The 11,194-nt window shown below is 39.4% G+C and overlaps 1 pseudogene across 1 annotated transcript; it reads right to left on the bottom strand.

The window, feature by feature from the left end:
* Positions 1–7,739: 7,739 nt before the first annotated feature.
* On the bottom strand, positions 7,740–8,773 carry LOC308420883 (protein-tyrosine sulfotransferase 1-like; annotated as a pseudogene). The gene has a single exon. The product of its transcript is annotated as a protein-tyrosine sulfotransferase 1-like (transcript).
* Positions 8,774–11,194: the final 2,421 nt, after the last annotated feature.

Here is an 11,194-nt window from a genome sequence, read left to right as displayed (position 1 = left end):
AACATCTGAGGAAGTGCTCGACATCCTTAGTCATCAGAGAAATGCAAATCAAAACAACCCTGAGATTCCACCTCACACCAGTCAGATTGGCCAAGGTCCAAAACTCAGATGACAACAGATGCTGGCGAGGTTGTGGAGAAAGAGGAACAGTTCTCCACTGTTGGTGGGGTTGCAAACTAATACAACCACTCTGGAAATCAGTCTGGCGATAGCTCAGAAAATTGGACATAGTACTACCTGAAGACCCAGCTATTCCACTTCTGGGCATATGCCCCAGAGACACTTTAATACACAACAAAGATATATGCACCACAATGTTCATAGCAGCTCTATTTATAATAGGTAGAAGCTGGAAAGAACCCAGATGTCCTTCAGAAGATGAATGGATACAAAAATTGTGGTACATTTACACAATGGAATACTACTCAGCCACCAGAAACAATGACTTAACCAAATTCTTAAGAAAATGGCTGCATCTAGAAAATATCATCCTGAGTGAAATAACCCAGTCACAAAAGAACAGACATAATATGCAGTCACTGATAGTGGGAAGCTAACCCCAGAGGCTTGCACTGCCCCAGAAACAACTCACAGACTGTATGAAGTCCAAGAAAAAAAGAAAACAAAACAAAAAAAAATAGTCATGCTCAATCCTTACCCACCAAGAATACATTAACAAATTCCGGGTTGTACCCTGTATCACATGTACTGTCTGTTCATTGTTAAAAAAAAAAAAAAAAAAAAAAAAAAAAAAAAAGTCTTTACACACCAAGAAAAAAAAAGAAAGAAAAAGAAAATATATTAAATAAAAAGAAGACGAAAAAGCTCGTTTTAGCTTTGTATTTTTTCTTATCTGATGCGATGACAGTGAATGTGGCGGTGGGATAAATAAGGGCTTTCCAAAATGTCCTGTCCAAATCCCAGAGCCTATCATCTTCCATGGCCAAAGGATGTTGTAGATGTGACTGAACTAAGGATTTTAGATGAAAATATCTCCTGGAATTTCCTTGCAGACCAATGTCAACACAAAGGTTCTTATCAAAAGGAAGGCAGAGACAGAGATGTATAAGTCTACAGCACAGGTACAGGTGAGAGTGATCTTCCATAAGCCAAGAAACATAAACAGCCCACGGAAGCTAGAAGAACAGAACGACAAATTCTTCTCTGGGCCACTAGTAGAACATATCTTCATCTTAGCTCAGTGACAATCATTCCAACCGAATTCTGACTGAAAAAAAAAATATGTTGATATGCAACCCTTATATCTAAGGCTCAAAGAATATTGGAAACATCTGGGTTCTTTCCAGTTTCTGGCTATTATAAATAAGGCTGCTATGAACACGGTGGAACACGTGTCCTTGTTAGATGTTGGAGCATCTTTTGGGTATATGCCCAGAAGTGGTATAGCTGGGCCCTCAGGTAGTACTATGTTCACATTTCTGAGGAACCACCAGACTGATTTCCAGAGTGGTTTGTTCTTTCTCCACATCCTCGCCAGCATCTCCTGTCACCTGAGTTTTTGATCTTAGCCATTCTGAGGGGTGTGAGGTAGAATCTCAGGGTTGTTTTTATTTACATTTCCCTGATGACTAGGGATGTTGAGCATTTCTTTAAGTGCTTTTCAGCCATTTGGTATTCCTCAATTGAGTTTTTTTGGGTTTTTTTTTTGTTTGTTTGTTTGTTTTTGTTTGTTTGTTTAGCTCTGTATCCCATTTTTTATAGAATTGTTTGATTCTCTGGAGTCTAACTTGGGCACTGAGGTGGTGAGGGTGGCTGGGAGAAAGGAGCACCTTTATGTATGAAAGCAACGGAGGGGGAAGTGGGTTGGGATTGGAGAAACGGGATAACATTTGAAATGTACATACAAAGAATATCCAATAAAAAATAATATTGAAAACAAAAATCCAAAAAAAAAAGGAAGGTGAATTTTTTTTAAGGGGGGAAAGAATGATTGTAAGAACTGGGTGTTCTACAAGGTCATCAAGGATAAGAGTTCTTGTAGAGAAAGGCTTGGCCAGGAGTGAAGTGCAATGGCTTGAGCAGAGGAGAAGGCCGAGAGGAAGAAGGAAGTTGCAGCTACACCTGTCTGTTTTCTGGCACTGCATCTCTGCCTGTTCATCGGTACCCACCTCTACACCTCTTCCTGCATCACTTCTGCTTGCATGTCCTCTTGGGTCCATCGGGAAGGTTAATGATTAGGCTTTTCTCAAACAATTATAATGGTTGCAGTGATTTTCCTGGTTTTTTTGTTTCATCCTTCAGTGACAACCCTATCATTTACAAAATACAGGTGAAGCTTTCCAATTTGGGACCACACTGTAAAAATGATCAACCCTGACTTTACTTCTCCCCCATTTCCATAATACCAATACACCCATCAGTACGCTATCTCTATGAGGAATCAGACCTCCTTTTCCATCACAAGGTTTCATAAGCTAAAGTAATATTGCACATTTACATAGTTGCTTTGGTCTTCCTTTCCTCCTTCACCAGCTGTCATTAGGTCCTTGGGCCTAACAGAGGGATTTTGAAACATTTGTGAGAATCTATTCAATAATCTTAGTCTTAATCTGCTTTAGCATGAATTTTGTGAACACAATACAAGTTCAAAACACTTTGTTCAGCTTAGGGCAACTTTCTAGTAGCTAGTTAGATAAGTATATCTTTTCATAGACACTGAAAATGGGGCTTTTATTCATCAGAATGGCCATTGGTAAAACAGAATTTCTATTTTTAAGGTAAAAAATACAATACATAGATGTTAAGTTTCACATAGGCCGATGGAACCATAACTTTTAACTCAAATTTAACTAACTTCTAATGCAAATTGAAAAAGTTAGCTGTCTTAATTCATTTTAAATATGTTAAATGTGTTATGATTAGATGGGAATCATTTAACTATATATCAGAGTTAATTCAGAGAAATACTAACATAATATGACACTGTTAAACTTAGCTTGTACTTTCTGTTCTCAAAGTAATCACCTCATTATCATCGACTTACAATTCTCTTCCCTCATTAAACACAGTTTGTTATATAGTAAAGGATGTCACTTGAAAATAATAATTAGATAAGCATATGATATGATCAGAAAATCAAATTAACTTGACTCTAGATTAAAGATAATAGTACGAAATCTATTTTTACAAAGAGAGTTTTATACAGAGATTGAGAATGTTAAGACATAATGCTTTCTATTTTTCATTTATACTGTCTGTATCATTTGAATGGGGCTTATATTGAGCCTTGAATGTGGATCTAGATAGTTACTCTCCAAACTTTTGACTTTATATGTGGAGGTTTGGGAAAAGTGTTGAAGTTTAAGATGCTACTCAGAGAGTTAATTTCCCTAGACCCACCAATGAGCACAGAGTCTAGAAATGGTGTTGGAGGACCTGCAACTGTGTGTCTAGGAGATGAGCCGGCACTAGAGATGAGTTATTTTGGGAACCGTTTCAGTAGATAATGTCGACAAATTATGAACAGAGTTGCTGTATACCTCTTCTACACTGGTTATACTACCACTGACGGATCTTCAGTGACCCCCTCTTGCCAAAGTTCATGGTCAAGTTTCTTCTCTAACTCCACCTCAGCATCACTTAATGGAATTGTCTTCTAGTTTACAGTTTAGTCATCTCTAAAATGCTTCTTGTGGCTTTGATAACACCACAGATTTATTGGTTTCCCCCAGTTTTCTGGCTCTGACTTCTTAGAGTTCTTGGTTGACTGCCTTCTGAGCCTCTTTAAATGTTGGAATCTTGTTCTGTTGCTGTGAGGAGACACCATGACAATGGCAGCTATTATAAAGGAAAACATTTCATTGGGGCTGGCTTATAGTTTCAGAGGCATCACTCATTCTGCTGATGGTGGGAACCATGGCAGCAAACTGGCAGATCTGGTGCTGAAGAGGTAGCTGAGAGTTCTACATGTGGACCAATAGGCAGCAGGGCGAGAGAGGGTGAGAGAGGGCGAGAGAGAGAGAGAGAGAGAGAGAGAGAGAGAGAGAGAGAGAGAAAGCAAGGGAGGAGGGAGGGAGAGAGGGAGAGAGGGAGGGAGAGAGACAGAGACAGAGAGTAAGAGAGAGAAAGAGGGGGGGGGGAAGAGAGAGAGAGAAAGGAAGGGAGGGAGAGAGAGAGGGTGAGAGAGAGATACAGACAGACAGACAGACAGACAGACAGAGAAAGCAAGGGAGGGAGGGAGGGAGGGAGAGAGGGAGGGAGAGAGAGACAGAGAGAGAAAGAGAGAGAAGGAGAGACAGAGAGAGAGGGGAAAGAGAGAGAGAGAAAGGGAAGGAGGAAGGGAGAGAGAGAGAGAGAGAGAGAGAGAGAGAGAGAGAGAGAGAGAGATGCCAAAATACCAATTTTTTTCTATTTCTTCACATCAAGAACAGAAACTGCATTAGGTTAAAGGATTTGGAATAGATATTTAAAGCAAATGTACCTAAGAAGCAACCTAGCATAGCCATTTTAATATCTAACAAAATATACTTTAAAACAAAGCTAGTCAAACAAGATAGGGAAGGACATTCAACATTCATCAAAGGCAAAATCCACCATGATAACATTTTAATTCTAAAATTTATAACCCAAACTTATGGTCACCCACTTTTTTTTCAATTTTATTGGATAGTCTCTGTATTTACATGTCAAATGTAATGCCATCCCCTGCACTTCCCTCCCTCCTCCCCCTCAACTTTCTTCCATGAAGGTGTTTTCTCTCCCAATCACCCTCACCACCTCAGTGCTTTGGCTGGTTAATGATGTTGTTCTTCCCATGGGGTTGTAGACCCTTTCAGCTCCTTCAGTCCTTTCTCTAGTTCTTTCATTGGGGTCCCCATATTCAGTCCGATGTTTAGCTGCAAGCATCCTCATCTGTATCTATATGACTCTGGTAGAGTCTCTGAGGAGACATCCTTGTCTGGTTCTTGCTAGTAAACACTTCTTAGCATCAGCAATAGTGCTTGGGTTTGGTGGCTGCATATGGGGTGGTTTACCAGGGTGCACCCACTTTTATTTAAAAAAAATGCTACTACAGCTTAAATCACATATAGACCCCACACACTGTTAATGGGAGATTTCACTCTCTAACTCTCACCAATGAACAGGTCATCCAGATAAAAACTAAACACAGAAATATTAGAACTAAGAGATATTATATACCAAATACACCTATCAAATACTGATAGAATATTTTACCAAATCACACAAAAACATATGTTCTTCTCAGCACTTCCTGGACCTTTCTCCAGAATTCTCAGCACTTCTTTTCTCCAGAATTGACCAATTAGACAGAAAGCAAAATTTAACAAATATAAGAACATTGAAATAGCCTCCTGCACTTAATCAGATCACGACAGATTAAAGCTGGATATCAACAACCTAAATAGCAGAAAGCTAGTAAACTCATGAAAACTGAACAGCTCTCTACAGAATGAAAAATTGGTCAAGGCAGAAATAAATTAAAAAATTAAGACTTCTCATAATTCAATGAAAATTAATACACAACATAGCCAAAGTTTTGCAACACAATGAAAATGGTTTTAAGAGGAAAATTTATGGCACTAACTGCCTTCAGTAGAGAGATCTCATATTAGCAACTTAACAGAACATTTGAAGTTCTGGAAGAAAATGGAATAAGCATAACTAAGAGGAGTAGCTGGAAAGAAATTATCAAACTGAGGGAAGAAATCAATAAAATAGAAACAGAAAAATTACAAAGAATCAGTGAAATCAAAAACTTGGTTTTTTTGAGAGAATTAGCAATATAGACAAACCATTATCCAAATAAACTAAAAGGCAGAGAGACAATATCCAAATCAACAAGATTAGGAAAAAAAAAAAAAAAAACAGACGCATAACAGAAATCCAAAGAATCATAAAGACATGGTTTAAAAATCTGTACTTTAACAAATTAGAAAAACTGAAAGAAATAGATAATTCTCCTGATAATTACAATTTCCAAAAGTTAAATCCAGACAAGATAAATAATTTAAATAGACTTCTAACCCCTAATGAAATAGAACAAAAAAAAAAAAAAAAAAAAAAAAACATTGTTAGATGGTTTTAACATTGAATTCTACCAGAAGTTAAAGAAGAGTTAACACTAATACTCCTCAAGTTATTCCACAAAATGGAAACAAAAGGAACACAATTCATTTCATGAAGCTACAGTTACCCTGATACCCAAGCCATATAAAGATTCATCAAAGGGGCTGGAGAGATGGCTCAGTGGTTAAGGACTGCTCTTCCTCATGTCCTGAGTTCAAATCCCAGCAACCACATGGTGGTCACACCATCTGTAATGAGATCTAATGCCCTTTTCTGGTGTGTCTGAAGACAACTACAATGTACTTATAATAAATAGATACATAAATAAATAAATACATAAATCTTTTTTAAAAAGACTCATCAAAGAAAGAGAATTATATAACAATTCTCCTTATGAACATACATGCAAAATTCTCAAGGAAATACTTGCAAATCAAATCCATGGACAGATCAAAAAGATCGCTCAGCATAATCAAATAGGATTTAGCCCAGAGATACAAGGATGATTCAACATATAAAAATTTGTCAGTGTAATCTATCATATAAATAAATTGAAAGAAAAAATCCAATGATTATCTCATGAGATTCAAAAAAGGCCTTTGATAAAATAAAATCTTCACTCCTTCATGATAAAAGTTCTGGAGAGATCAGGGATACTAAGGCCATACCTAAACATAAAAAGGTCAATTTATAGCAATCATATAGCCAACAGCAAATACACTGGAATCAGGAATAAGAAAAGGTTGCCCACTCACTCCATACCTGTTCAGGATAATACTTGATGTCTTAGGTAGAGCAATAAGACAACTGAAGGAGAACAAGGGGAAAGGAAGAAGTCAAAGTGTCTTTATTTGCAGATGATATGATAGCATATACAAGGAACCCAAAAAATTCCTCTAGAGAACTCCTACCACTGATAACCACTTTCAACAAAGTAGTCAGAAACTTAACATAAAATTGGTAGGACTTCTATATACAAATAACAAACAGACTGGGTGAGAAAAAAATCAGGGACAACACCTTGACATTAGCCTCAAATAATAGAAAATATCTTAAGATAACCACAACTAAGAAAGTGAAAGACTTTTTGTTTTCGCATTTAAGCTTTTATTTTGAAAAATCATTAAGTTGTAAATGTATACAGTAATTTATACACTTACAAATGTATAAATTAGGTTTGCAAAAGTCATTAGGTTGTAAATGTATACAGTAATTTCGAAACGTCTCTGAAACAATACAATGAATTATTTAAATAATTAAGGTATTTACTATTATCCACATCAATACATTTAAACAGGCACCGGTTCTACAAAACATGGGAACGTATACAGAAAACCTATTCTGAATGAGACTGCCTGATTTGTTTTTTTTTTTTTTTTTAATGGAATGCCATCTTCAAACTCTCCTTTCTTTGAAATGAAAGACCTGAATCTGGGAAGGAATGACAAGGACAAGAGGAGCTGCAACAGAACTGGGTTCCGGCTGGGCTCCTCATCTTGAGGGCCATGCATGTTACTGGGCTCAAGACCATCTAGGGAGGCCCGGATGTGTGACTCCTCCCCCAGGGACAGGAAGCTGGCAGGTGACCAGGATATACAAACACCTCCTTCTCCAGGCAGACAGCAGTTCCTGAGATTAGCCTTCTGTAGACAAGGCAGCCTCCCCTCACTTGTGGGAAGTTTCGTGCTCAGCTACTGCACGTGCTCAGTCTGCGGTGTTTCTTTCGGAAAGTCAGGTAGCTGAAACTCTCCTTTATAGAACCTTCTGGTGTTTTCAAGGATCGTGGGGTCAGGTTTTCCGTAGTTAGGGGGATTGGCGTATGGGTCGTATCCAAGTTTGGCTAGCACAGGTGCTATCACTGCCATGTTTTGTAAGACATCTGGGGAAATCGTCCGAACCCACTTCGATAGAGCCCCTACATTAACAGGTCTGTTAATCCTTCCACTTTTGACAGAGAAACTCCCCAAGCTTTCCCCATCATTCTTCATGGTGCAAAACCGAATGGTTCCACGGAATATGGGGGAACTTTAGGAGTGTTCTCACCCACCGTTGAGGGAGTAAGACGAGCTGTTCATACTGAACCAACATGCATTTCTTATAACCACCTTCCATACACTGGTTGTACATGGTTTCTATGGCCCGGTTCCACTTGATCAGACATCCCCCGTAGCTGTTCAGGTCCAATCCACTTATAGTAACTTTCTGAGAAATCATTGACTGTACTGACGCACGGCCATCTTGGACCCTCAGGAGAAATTTAGCAAAAGGATCTTTGTTCCATAAATAAGGTGTTGGCTTCCCTGTTTTACAATGACCTCCAGAAGGAAGGCTTGCCTGGCGAAATTCAGCACTTCATCTGTGACACCAGCCTCATCTAGACGCATCTTTTCTTTACGGGACCTGGACCACATCTGCTTCGAGGGATGACCCTGGTTTCCTCTCTGCAATGGATTTCAGGATGTGCATCCAGCATAGTCCTCATTAGTGTGGTTCTGCCCCAACGCACACCTCCGATGAATATTAAAAGCACATCTCTGTGATAGATGAGTGTTTTGTTGGCTTTGATGTCCAGACCAGTTCGTACAGTTGCCTTGGGGTTCTCCAGTCTGGCTGGCTAGCTACGTTCCTCTATTTGGTGATGGCACTCCATGGCACGCAGGCCCAGGTAAAACACTGTCACAGGACCAATCACCAGACACACCAAGGGTAAATTCTGCCTCAGATTTCCAACCGTCTTGATTAGTTTATATTCTTATTAAACATATTCTGCTCAAAATTATTGTCATGGATTATTCAGGCCATGGAGATTCTACTGCGGAAAAATGACCAGCATCTACGACGATGTGAGGCACAGCCGTGCAGTCGCTCTTGGGCTTCAGTCGCTTCTCCGACAGCCCTAGTTGGTAGCCACGGAGCCCACCCACACCAGGAGTGTGTCCTCTCCACTAGGCATTCGCCCTGCCTGGCCCCCACCGAGAAGCACACCCGCAGCCACGTCAGCCATGAAAGACCTTCATAATAAAAACTTTGGGTCTTTGAAGAAAGAATTGCAGAAGACAACAGTAGATAAACAGATCTCCAATGCTCAGAGATTGGTGGTAAAAATGGTCATCCAACCAAAAGCAACCTACAGATAACTGTGCAGTCCCCATTAAAATTGAAAAAATTATTTACAGACCTTAAAGGGACAATTCTCAACATCATATGAAAAAAAAAATCACCAAACAAAAACACCTGGGATAGATAAGACAATCCTGAAGAAAGAACCTCTGAAGGGATCACCATTCCTGATTTCAAGTTGTACTACCTAGAGAAATAAAAACTGCATGGTATGGGCACCAAAAAAAAAAAAAAAAAAAAAAGATAGGTTTATCGATGGAATCAAACATATATCCACACACCTATAGACACCTGATTATTTATCAAGAAGACAGAAATATGCACTGGGGGGAAAAAAACTCTCACAAATAGTGCTGGTAAAACTGGGCATCAGTGTGTACAAGAATGCAAATAGATCCATACTTCATGCCTTGCACAAAATTCAAGTCCAAGTTGTACTGGCTGGTTTTGTGTCAACTTGAAACAAGCTGCAGTTATCACAGAGAAAGGAGCCTCAGTTGGGGAAATGTCTCCATGAAATCCAGCTGTAAGGCATTTTCTCAACTAGTGATCAAGGGGGGAGGGCTCAGCCCATTGTGGGTGGAGCCATCCCTGGGCTGGCAGACTTGGGTTCTATAAAAAAAAGCAGGCTGAGCAAGCCAGGGGAAGCATGCCAGTAAGTGACATCTCTCCATGGCCTCTGCATCAGCTCCTGCTTCCTGACCTGCTTGAGTTCCAGTCCTGACTTCCTCTGGTGATGAACAGCGATGTGGAGGTGTAAGCTGAATAAACCCTTTCCTCCCCATCTTGCTTCTTGGTCATGATATTTTGTGCAGGAATAGAAACCCTGAGTAAGACACAAGTGGATCAAAGACCTCCCCATAATACCAGATTCACTGAACCTGACAGACGAGAAAGTAGAGAGTACCTTTGGACACATTGGCTCAGGAGACAGCTTTCTGAACAGAGCACTGTTAACACAGTAACTAAGATCAACAGTTAATAGATGGGATTTCATGAAACTGAAAATTTCTGTAAGACAAAAGGCACTGTCAATCAGACAAAAGCAGCAGCCTACAGAATGGGTAAAGATTTTTTTAAAACCAATGCCATATTCAATAGAGGATTAATATCTAAAATATACATAGAATGCAAAAAAGTAGGAATCAAATAAAAAATCCAAACAAAACAATGAAAGATGGGAAACAGGTTTAAATGGAGAATTCTCAGTTCAAGAATCTCAAATACCTGAAAAACACTTAAAAGAAATGTTTAACATCCTTATCCACCAGAGAAATGCAAATCAAAATTACTTTGAGATTTCGTTTTACACATATCAGAATGACTAAGGTCAAGAACACAGGTGACAGCCCATACTGATGAGGATTTGGAGCAAGAAGAACATGCCTGCATTGCTGAAGGAAGAACAAACTTGTACAGCCAATATGGAAGTAAACATGGTGATTCCTCAGAAAGCTGGAAATCAATCTACTTGAAGATCCAGCATTTTGGGGCATATTCTCAGAAGATGCTCCATCCTGTATCATGGGCACTTGCTCAGCTATGCTCATAGCAGCTTTATTTATAATAGCTAGAAACTATAAACAAACTAGATGTCTCTCAACAGAAGAATAGATTGAAGAAATTTATATAATGTAGTTTTTTTGCTTGGCCATTAAAAAATGGCATCATGAATTTTTTTTTGTTTTTTAATTAAATACTCTCTGTATTTACATTTGAAATGTTATCCCCTTCTCCCACCCACTCCCATCTGCCCTCCCCCTTCCACTTGTCTTCAGGAAGGTGCACTCATTCCTCACCACCCCAGAGCTTGCATTCCCCTACATTGGGATCAAAGATCTCTTCTCCCATTGATGCCAGACAATGTTACTCTCAGCTACATATGCAACTGGAGCCATGGGCCTCTCAATGCGTGGTAGGTGGTTGGTGATCTAGTCCATGGGAGCTGCGGAGGATTTGGTTGGGCGACAATGTTGTTCTTCCCATGAGGCCACAAACCCCTTTCTGCTCCTTCATTCCCCCACCC

The sequence above is a fragment of the Micromys minutus genome (genome assembly GCF_963924665.1).
Source record: "Micromys minutus genome assembly, chromosome: 5".
Classification (NCBI taxonomy): Eukaryota; Metazoa; Chordata; class Mammalia; order Rodentia; family Muridae; genus Micromys; species Micromys minutus.
This window is presented reverse-complemented; position numbering and strand designations above follow the sequence as displayed.